The 9,955-nt window shown below is 44.4% G+C and overlaps 1 non-coding gene across 1 annotated transcript; it reads left to right on the forward strand.

The window, feature by feature from the left end:
• The first annotated feature begins 6,924 nt into the window (after positions 1-6,924).
• Positions 6,925-7,039, forward strand: trnal-caa (transfer RNA leucine (anticodon CAA)). The gene is made up of 2 exons: positions 6,925-6,962; positions 6,994-7,039. It is a non-coding gene; the product is annotated as a tRNA-Leu (tRNA).
• Positions 7,040-9,955: the final 2,916 nt, after the last annotated feature.

Raw genomic sequence — 9,955 nt, forward strand, 5'->3', positions numbered from 1 at the left:
ATAAAGTGAATATTGAAAATAAATTTACAAAAAAATTGCAAATGCAGGAAATCAGAAACAAAAACAGAAATTGCTGGAAAAATTCAGCAGGCCCGGCAGCATCTATGAAAGAAATCCGAGTTACCCTTTCAGGTCCAGTGACCCTTTGAGTGACCAGATACAGTTGACCATCCCCAATTTCCTGCAACACTCTCCGGAACAGGTGATGGTGTGAGGGCCAAGAGACTGGCAATAACATCTGAGAAAACAGCAGGGCATGCTGAATCAGAATAAAACCCATTTTGGTCTTTCACTTTTAAATCAACTGCAACAATTTATTCACTATTGCTTCAGAAACAGGACAAGAGACCAGAAAATCAACGCAGTGCCATTGGGTCTGGGAACCATTGTTATTCTGACCTCCATGTGGCTCCATGCTATAACCATTAGTTTGAATCTGAACCATCTTCTGGGCAGTCAGAACGGATGATAAAAGTTTGCTGAGCTTCTGATGGCATGATCCCATGAACAAGCAAAAGAAATATCCAATTACTGCAGTTACTTGTGAACCCACTGGTGTTTCTTCAAGCTATATGTCTGAGTGAATTTACTCCCATACACAGAGTAGGTGACTGGCCTCTCCCCAGTGTGTATTTGCTGGTGTACAGTGAGGGTTGATGATGTCCTGAACCCAGCCTCACAGTGAGAGCAAATGAACGGTCTCCCTTCAGTGTGAGCATGTTGAAAGTACATCGTTCCCCCTGAGCTTTTATGGCACTTGCCACAATCTGTAAATTTAACTCTGTTCAGAGTGAACCTGTTGGGGTTTCAACAGGCTGGATGACTGGGAGAAATCCTTCCCACACTCGGAGTAGGTGAATGGTCTCTCCCCAGCGTGGACCCATTGGTGTGTCAGCAGGTGGGATGGCTGAATGAATTTCGTGCCATTCCCACAGCAGGGAAACAGCCCCTTTCTAGTGTGAAACCGCTGTGAATGCCTTCTCACACATCAAACAAGTCAACAGTTTCTTCCGGATATGATTGCACCGATGTGTTTGCAGCTTGGATGGGTCATTGTAAATCCTCTCACAGTCCCCACGGATCCACAGTTGGATGAAGGAAAATCCCAAGGCATTCTCTATTTGTGTGAGGAACAAAGGATGGTCAGAGTAACAGTGGTGCCTACCAGGGATAGTGGGAGGGAACTTGCGCTCAGAGTCAGACATGGTAGGGGAGGGCCTTGATGAATACTTTGCTTCAGTATTCACCAGTGGGAGGGGCCATAACATTTGTGAGGATAGCATGAAAAAGGCAGATACGCTCAAACAGGTTGATGTTAGGAAGGAGGATGAAGCGAGGGAAAGAATACTTTGCCTTTGGTGATGACTTTTGCGTCCTCACTGCCTACTGGAGTAATACCAGATGATTGGAGGGTGGCAAATGTTATTCCCTTGTTCAAGAAACGGAATAGGGATCATCCTGGGAATTGCAGAAGAGTCAGTCATTCTGTGGTGGGCAAATTATTGGAGAGGATTCTGAGAGACAGTATTTATGTTTATTTGGACATGCACAATTTGATTAGAAATAGTCAGTGTGGCTTTTTGAGGGGCTGGTCATGCCTCAGAAGCCTCACTGATCATGCCGCAGAAGCCTTACTGAATTCTTTGAGGATGTGGCAAATAACATTGATGAAGATCAAGCAATGGATGTGGTGCATATGGATTTTAGAGAAGCATTTGATTTAGTTCCCCAAGGTAGGCTCATTTAGAAAGCTCGGAGATATGAGATTCATGGAAATTTGGTTGTCTGGATACAGAATGGAAGCCAGAGGGTTGTAATAGATGGAAATTATTCAGCCTGAAGCTTGGCGATCAGTGGTGTTCTGAAAGAATCTGTTCTGGGAACCCCACTCTTTGTGGTCTCTATAAATGACTTGGATGAGGAAGTGGAAAGATGGGTTAGTAAGTTTGATGATGACACGAAGTTTGGTGTCATGGTGGGTAGTGTGGAGGGCTGTTGGAGTTTGCAATGGGTGATTGACAAGATGAAAAGCTGGGCAAAGAAGTGGCAGATGGAATTCAACCTGGAAAAGTGTGAAGTCATTCATTTTGAAAGGTTGACTTTAAATACAGAATTTAGGGTTAACCTCATGTTCTTGCTAATGTGGAGAAACAGAGGGATCTTGGGGTCCACATCGATAGACCCGTCAAAGTTGCTACCCAAATTAATAGTGTTGTTGAGAAGGTGTATGGTGTGTTGGCTTTCATTGGCAAGGGAATTGAGTTTGAAAGCCACAAGGATATACTGCAGTTGCTTAAAACACTCGTTACACCACACTTGGAATATTGTGTTCAGTTCTGATCGCATCATTAGAGGAGGATGCAAAAGCTTCCGTGTGGGTGCAGAGGAGATTTACCAGGATGCTGCCTGGACTGGAGGGCAGGTCTTATGAGAAAAGGGAGAGGGAGCTCGGGCTTTTCTCTTTGGAGAAAAGAAGGGTGAGCTGTGACTTGATAGAAGTAAATAAGATGATGAGAGACATAGATAGCATGGATACCCGGAGACCTTTTCCCAGAGCAGAAGTGACTATTATGAGGGGGCCATACGTTTAAGGTGATTAGAGGAAGGTATTGCGGCGATGTCAGAGGTAGGTTCTATACACAGAGAGCAGTGGGTGCGTGGAATGCTCTGTCGGCTGTGGTATTCAAGTCAGATACATTCGGGACATGTAGCCGAGTCTTCGACAGTTGCGAGGATGATCATAAAATATAGAGTATGCAGGGTAATTTGATCTTAGAGTAAGATAATATTTTGGCACAACATTGTGGGCTGAAAAGCCTGTGCTGTACTCTTCTGTGTTCTATGTGTTCAATTCACCTCGCCTGCATACGTTTAGACCATGAGAAGAAACAGAAGCCCTGAGACGCAGACATGGTGAGAATGTGCAAACTCCATGCTGACATCAGCTGAAGCTAAAATTGAAGCTGGGTCCGTTTTGCTGAGAGGCCCCAAAAATGCTTGGGTCAGGTCCAGTAGGAAATTGAACCCTGGTCTCCTTCGTGAAAGGTGGGGATACTGACCACAATGCTAATGAGGGCATCAGGTACAAATGCCCCTTAAGCCCTTTACGTGTGCAACAATCACATACAATCGCTTCAGTATCCAAATTCTATTTCTATTGCTTCGCCCATAATCATCAATGCCACAGCATCACAAATTCACATCTGAATGCTTCTTAAAATCATAAGGATCTCTGCCTCTCAGACACTTGCAGGCAGTGGCTTCCAGATTCCAAACATCCACTGGCTAAAAGCGATTTTCTGTAAATTTACTCAAAACTTCCTTCCTCTTACCTGAAATCTATGGTCCCTGGTGATTGATCCCTCCCTCAAGGGGAAGCGTTTACATAGTCTACCCTCATTATTTTGTACATCTCCTCCGCTCTATGGAAAACAACCACAGTCTGTTTGATCTTGCTTCATAACGGAAACTCTTCAGCTGAGACAATATCCTATAAATCTCTTCGGCACAGTTTCTGGTGCTATCACATCCCACAATAATGTGAATTAACGAACAGCCCCCAATACTCTCGCTATAGCGAAATGAACAAATACAATGAATGTTACAGAAAGCCACTGAAACTGGTCTTTTCTGATGCAGTCCATGTTGCTCATTATTGCCATGGGTCATTTTCCTAGGCCTGATGTTCCAATAATCACTGGTCCATGTCAGTAAAAGCTGCTCCATGAGTCTTGATCTTACTGTCCCAGTATGTAAATATTTCATCTGGTTTAGAGCTCCTGGTGATGAGACAGGCCACGTTCGCTCAGCAACACTGACTGCAACAAGACAGAATGAACAATGTCAATGTGAAAATGGATGTTAGATTGTGCAGTGCCTCAGTGAAGTGGAAGGAGCGACGTAAAGGAGATTTAGTGATTGTGGGAGGGAGAAAATTCTCTAAAGTGGTGGGTTTGAATTCTAATCTTGACTTCACATCAAATGCAGATATGTGAGAGAGCTGAGGTTGAGAGATGATTGTCACCACCTCAAAGAATATTTTCACGTCAATATGTTTGATACTTGCCGCATTTCTGTGGCCCATTGCACAGGGAGTAAAACAAAATACAGCAAGCATCCACTGCCACGTCTCAGATTTGAACCGAGGTTGCTGTGGCCACAACACAGAGTACCAACCACAATACGATCATGGCACCACATGAGTTCGCTGGTGTGCAACAAGCAATAACTACAGTGGCAGAGGATATGTTAGGAACAGCACCAGATCGACAACTGGAATTCTTTCCAAGCAGTGCGCTGTATTGCGGGGATTCACAGAGGGCTGGAATCTGTAATTACGATGCTACCAGGGACTGTGGAGATTCCATCAATGAGTATATTGAAGACTGAGATTGATAGATTTCTACTAAATATCAAAGACTCAGTGTATAGTGCTGGGTCTTGTTGAAATGTACCTTTCAATAGTAATCTAGTTTAACATTGGATGTTTCATCAGCTTCCACACAAAAAGGAAGTAGCCATTGCTGCGTACAACCATATAATCCCAGTTCCCGGGCACAGAACCAGGGAAGTCAGTGACCCAGCTGTGAAGATATAACCGGAAATGGGAATGGCAATGAGCGTGCAGACATACGCTGTGATAATAGATGACGGGATAGTCTGTGCATTATGAGCCAAGATAATGTGACAAAATCGAGATAGAGCCACGGGGATGATGTGCAGAAGGATGAGAGATGCAATGATGAATCAGACAGTGACCAGGGGGATACAGATAGAAGTGACGCAATCGGTGAGCGCGCAGTCCCTCTATGGCCATTGAAGCGCGTGAAATGCCGAGTCTGTGAGCTCCAACCTCACCTGGAGCAGCTTCTATTGACATGGAGCAGGGATTCTTGGGACCTCAAGCTGTTTGAAAAGATGCACAGCAATTTTAATCTGAGGCAAAATAGTTTTTGGAATCACAGTTATTTGTGGATGGAGTGAGGATCTGTGCATGAAAATGTTTCAATTATAATGAAAAATGCTGCAAATATTCAACTCGTCAAGAGAGAAATCTGTGCTGGGAGAAATAGAGTTAACATTTTTGCTCTCTTACTCTTGTCATATGGCTGACCCTGCACTGGGTTGAATTGTGGGAAGGGCTTTTTATCGCTCATTTCATGTTATTCAATTTTGTGCAAACATGCACAGGTCACTGAAGTCATCTAAACTTCCAAAAAATATCGGTAATATATGATGTTGTGATTGGGCTCGTGATTACCTCAGGTTATGGAGGAAAAACAGGGAAGCGGAGTTGACATTTATCAGATCAACAGCGATCTCACTGACTGGCTGAGCAGACTCGATCGGGTGAATTGTAGCTTCCTGAAGACAAATGGCAGTGAAACTCACTGCGTCACAAAGGGGAGACAATTGAATTGAAGTGGCGACTGTGATTATCTTTGCTGGTTGTTTCCCTTGTGAATGTTCCCCTTACTGCTGATGTCCCTGCTAACAACACAACACAAAGGTGAGTAGCCTGACTGAGCAGTGACGGCTAAGGCACCTTTCCCCTCTTTAAGCGGCTGGAACATGGACCCTGATGCTCTCGGGGACAGGAACTTGACATTGAAAGGATCACAGACAGAGCTGCACCGCCTTTGCGTTGTCACCATCAGGAAAAATAAAACTTGATTCCCTGACCGGGAATCGAACCCGGGCTGTGGTATTGAAAATGCCAAACCCTAACCACTAGACCAGCAGGGAGAGCGAAGGATGTGTGTGCATCGTTTCTTAACGGCACAACTCCTAGCTTTTTTGTTCTTTCTACGATAGTTGTTTTTACTGAAAATGACTGAATCATCATGTTTTTACAGCACAGAAAGAGGCTCAACATCCCAGTTTCCAGCCTTGGCCCATAGCCCTGTGTGCTACGAGGCAATGGGCCGGCTGTTTGAGATGTTCACATTCCCTTGGGGAAGTGGACCACATTTTCACCCTCAGAAGGTAACACACAGGCATATTTCCCAGAAGGTGACAAAGGCCTCAGCAGAGACCAACCCCCAGAAGGTAGGATTTCACCCATTTGGGTTCTATAGTCCCATTTCACACTTCAAAACCAGAATCTGATTACAGCAAAGAAATAAAGCATTCGGCCGCTCCCCTCTCCATGTTGCTCCCCCATTGTTTCCTTGTCAACCTGCAGTTTATAATACCTCACCTCACCTCACTGCTGGCCTGTGGAGGAAATGACATTGGCATAATTTCAGACGAGGTGAAAGTGCTCCTTTGGATATTGGATGTAGCAGTTGTACAAACATTCTCATCTCCTCCAGTTAGAAGCAAACTCATGGCCGTTGCTTTACAAGACCATTGCTTTCACTACTGCCCTATAGAGTGAAGACTGTGCCCTGTAAGGTAGGGTTTCATGCATTAGAAACTGCAATGTAATAGATGGCAGGATAGTCTGTGCAGTATAAACCAAGACAATGCGACAAAATCATGATGGAGCTGAAGGAATCATGTGCAGAAGGATGAGAGATGTAATGCTGAATCAGGCAGTGACCAGGGTGATAGAGATATACGTCTTCCCTCGTAGTCTGCTGATAAGGATTCAATGCCTTCACTGCCGTGGAGTGTTCGTGGTTAAAATTTACAATAATAACTCTGAAATATTGTCTGACCTTTAGAAGTAGAATTATGCCATAGACCAGGCGGTGTCGCTTCAATCTACATTACAGTTCTACATCAGCAATGTCAGCTGCATTTGCCTGACGTGCAATTTGTTTCAGACAAGAACAAGGGGGAGGTCAGGAAAAGTGAAGGGCAACGGTGGTTTGTGAGAGGTGACTGTGGGCCTCATGGAGCCAGGCTCAGTGTGGGTGCTGAAGACTGGCTTTTCCTGTTTACTCTGGTATAAAGATCACTCTGGAGCTGCAAAGGTGTGTCAGGATGGCCGAGTGGTCTAAGGCGCCAGACTCAAGGAATAGACTCCTTCCACTGTAAAGCTGGGTGTTCTGGTCTCCGCCTGGAGGCGTGGGTTCAAATCCCACTTCTGACAATGACTGGCCCTTTGTTTGTTGTCCTTTGCAAATATCACTGAGGTTCAGTATCCGGATGGGATCTACCTGTCTTGTGAGCAAAATTTGCTCCCGTCAGTTTTGCAGCTTTATATTAACATGATGCAGTTTTGGAGGAGAAGGAGACAGCTCAGCCCATCAAGTCTGCTCTTCTATTAATTGAGCGTATAATCCTGACCTGATAATCCTGAACTGCAATTTCTTGGATTTCCCGATAACCATTGATACCCTTGCTGCTAAAAATCTTTCGAACTCAGCCTTAAATGTACTTTGTGGCCCAGCTCTGACAATCCTCTTCTGTAAAAGAACCCACTAATTCACAACCATCTGAGAGAATAAACTTCACCTCGACTCTGCCTTAAATGTGCGACCTCCATTCTGATATTAAACACTCCCTTCCCAGACGGTCCCAGGAGGGAACGAACGTTTCTTCATCCAATCTGTTACATCGCCAATAACACCTGTATGTTTCGATAAAGATCATTTTTGTAGTACTGTTTCTGAGCTAATGAAAATGATGTATTTCAATGGTTCTTCCCATTTAATTCACCTCTGATGTGAAAGTCTCACTGATTGTGATAGAGATTATCATTATCACTAAGGAGGCAGTGCTGGGCAAGGTAACGGGGCTAACAGTGGACATGGGGGTCTCTTGGCCCTGATTAACTGCATCCCAGGATACTAAAAGGGGCGATGGGGGACATAGCAAATGCACTAGTAATTATTTACCACAATTCACTGGACTCTGGGGTGGATCCCGCAGATTGATAACAGCCAATGTGACGTCACTGTTTAAAAAAGGAAGTAGGCAAAAAGCCGGTAACATTGGTCCAGTTAGCATAAATTCGGCACTGGGGAAAATGATTGAATCTATGTTCAAGGAAGAACTAGCAAGATATTTGGATATAAATTGTCCCACTGGTGTTCATGAGTTCATGAAGGGTCGGTCTTGCTGAATTAATTTGGTGAAATTCTTTGAGGACATTATCTGCTATGTGGACAATTGGGGTACCTGTGGATGTGGTGTATCTTGATTTCCAGAAGGCAAGTGACGAGGTGCCACATCAAAGCCTGCTACATCAGATAAAGTTGCACCATATTACAGGTAATATATTGGCTTGGATAGAGGATTGGTTGACCAATATAAAACAAAGAGTAGGGGTCAATGGGTGTTTTTCTCATTGGTGTTCAGTGGCTAGTGGTGTGCCTCAGGGATCAGTGCTGGGACCACAATTGTTTACAATTTACACAGAGGATTTGGAATTGGAGACAAAGCGTGGTGTGTCAAAATTTGCAGATGACACTAAGACGAGTATAGAGTAAAGTGTGCAGAAGACACGAAACGTCTGCAGAGGGATAACGATAGTCTAAGTGGGTGAGCAAAGGCCTGGCAGATGGAGTACAATGTTGATAAGTGTGAGGTAATCTATTTTGGTAGGAATAACGCAAAATGGACTATGTTTTAAATGGTAAAAAAAGATGCAGCACGCTGCTGTGCAGAGGGACTTTGGTGCCCTTGTGCATGAATCGCTAAAAGTAGGATTGCAGGTGCAGCAGGGAATTAAAAAGGCAAAGGGAATTTTGGTGAAAGGGAGAAACTGATCTGCAGCAAAAATGGTACAAAATAAAAAGTCAGAAGCAGTGTCGGTGAGAACAGATACAAGAGTCTGAAGTGCCCTTCCTGGTGGAGCAGTGGTTAGGATTTGGCGCTTTCACTGCTGTAGGCTGGGTTCCGTTTTTGGTCCGGGAATGGGAGATCTATTCTGCTCGTTTATTGTGATGACTGATTTTCAGGAGCAGGAAAAAAGCTCTGGAGCTGGTAGGTGGGCTGATTTGTCCCAGAAATTATTCAAGTTAACAGAAGTCAATGAACTGCAGATGCTGAAAGTCTGAAAGAGAAACAGGAATTGACCGAGACGTTCAGCAGGCCTGGCAGCATCTGTGGAGCAGAAGAGAGGTAACCTTTCAGGTCCACAGATCGTTAATTGGAACTAGATTAGTTATGCATTTCAATCATGTCATCTTCGGCAAAGTTATCAGGTTTATCTGTCAAATCGGGATATTTATCAAAATTTCTCTCTCTGAGTGGCTGACAATTGTCAATTTTTACAGATCACAAAACAGCAACAAACAAAACAGCCAGTTGGGTTAAGCTTAGGGAACTGGAGTGGGAGCAGAGGAATAATAATGCATTGAGTTTAAACACAAGAAACAAGCCACTTCATCTTTCAGGAACCAAGCAACTGGCACTATTTACAAGACGTTTAGACAAGATACAGTCTATCAAAGCCACAGGCACCTGTGGGACTCAAACCACAGCTATGCTGATTATTAATCTAGTTAATAAGGTAAGGTTCATTCTAAACTTTCTCTATTGAATATAAGTTTGTTATTAATTTTATAGCACCTTGAACTAAGCTTTCTATTTTAGTACTGAGCGGGTGTTCAGACAAGTGGGGTATGGATGCTAGGGCAGTTGCTTGCTCCTCCTGCAGAATGTGGCAGTTGGGAGACATGGCACACGTCTCCGCTGGCTACATCTGCGGGAAGTTCACCCAACTACAGCTCCTTGAAAACCGTGTTAGGGAAATGGAGCTGGAGCTGGATGAACTACGGATCATTCGGGAGGCAGAGGGGGTAATTGAGATGAGTTACCGGGAGTTGGTCACTCCTAAGGCTCAGGACGAGGATAGATGGGTTACAGTTAGGGGGAGGAAAGGGGACAGACAAACAGTGCAGAGATCCCCTGTGGGCATTCCCCTCAGCAGTAAGTATACCGTTTTGGATACTGCTGGGAGGGATGACCTACCAGAGGAAAGCCATAGTAGCCAGTTCCCTGGCACTGAGCCTGACACTGTGGCAAAGAAGGGAAGGGGGCAGAATAGAAAAGTACTCGT

The sequence above is a fragment of the Stegostoma tigrinum genome, chromosome 11, assembly GCF_030684315.1.
Source record: "Stegostoma tigrinum isolate sSteTig4 chromosome 11, sSteTig4.hap1, whole genome shotgun sequence".
NCBI lineage: Eukaryota > Metazoa > Chordata > Chondrichthyes > Orectolobiformes > Stegostomatidae > Stegostoma > Stegostoma tigrinum.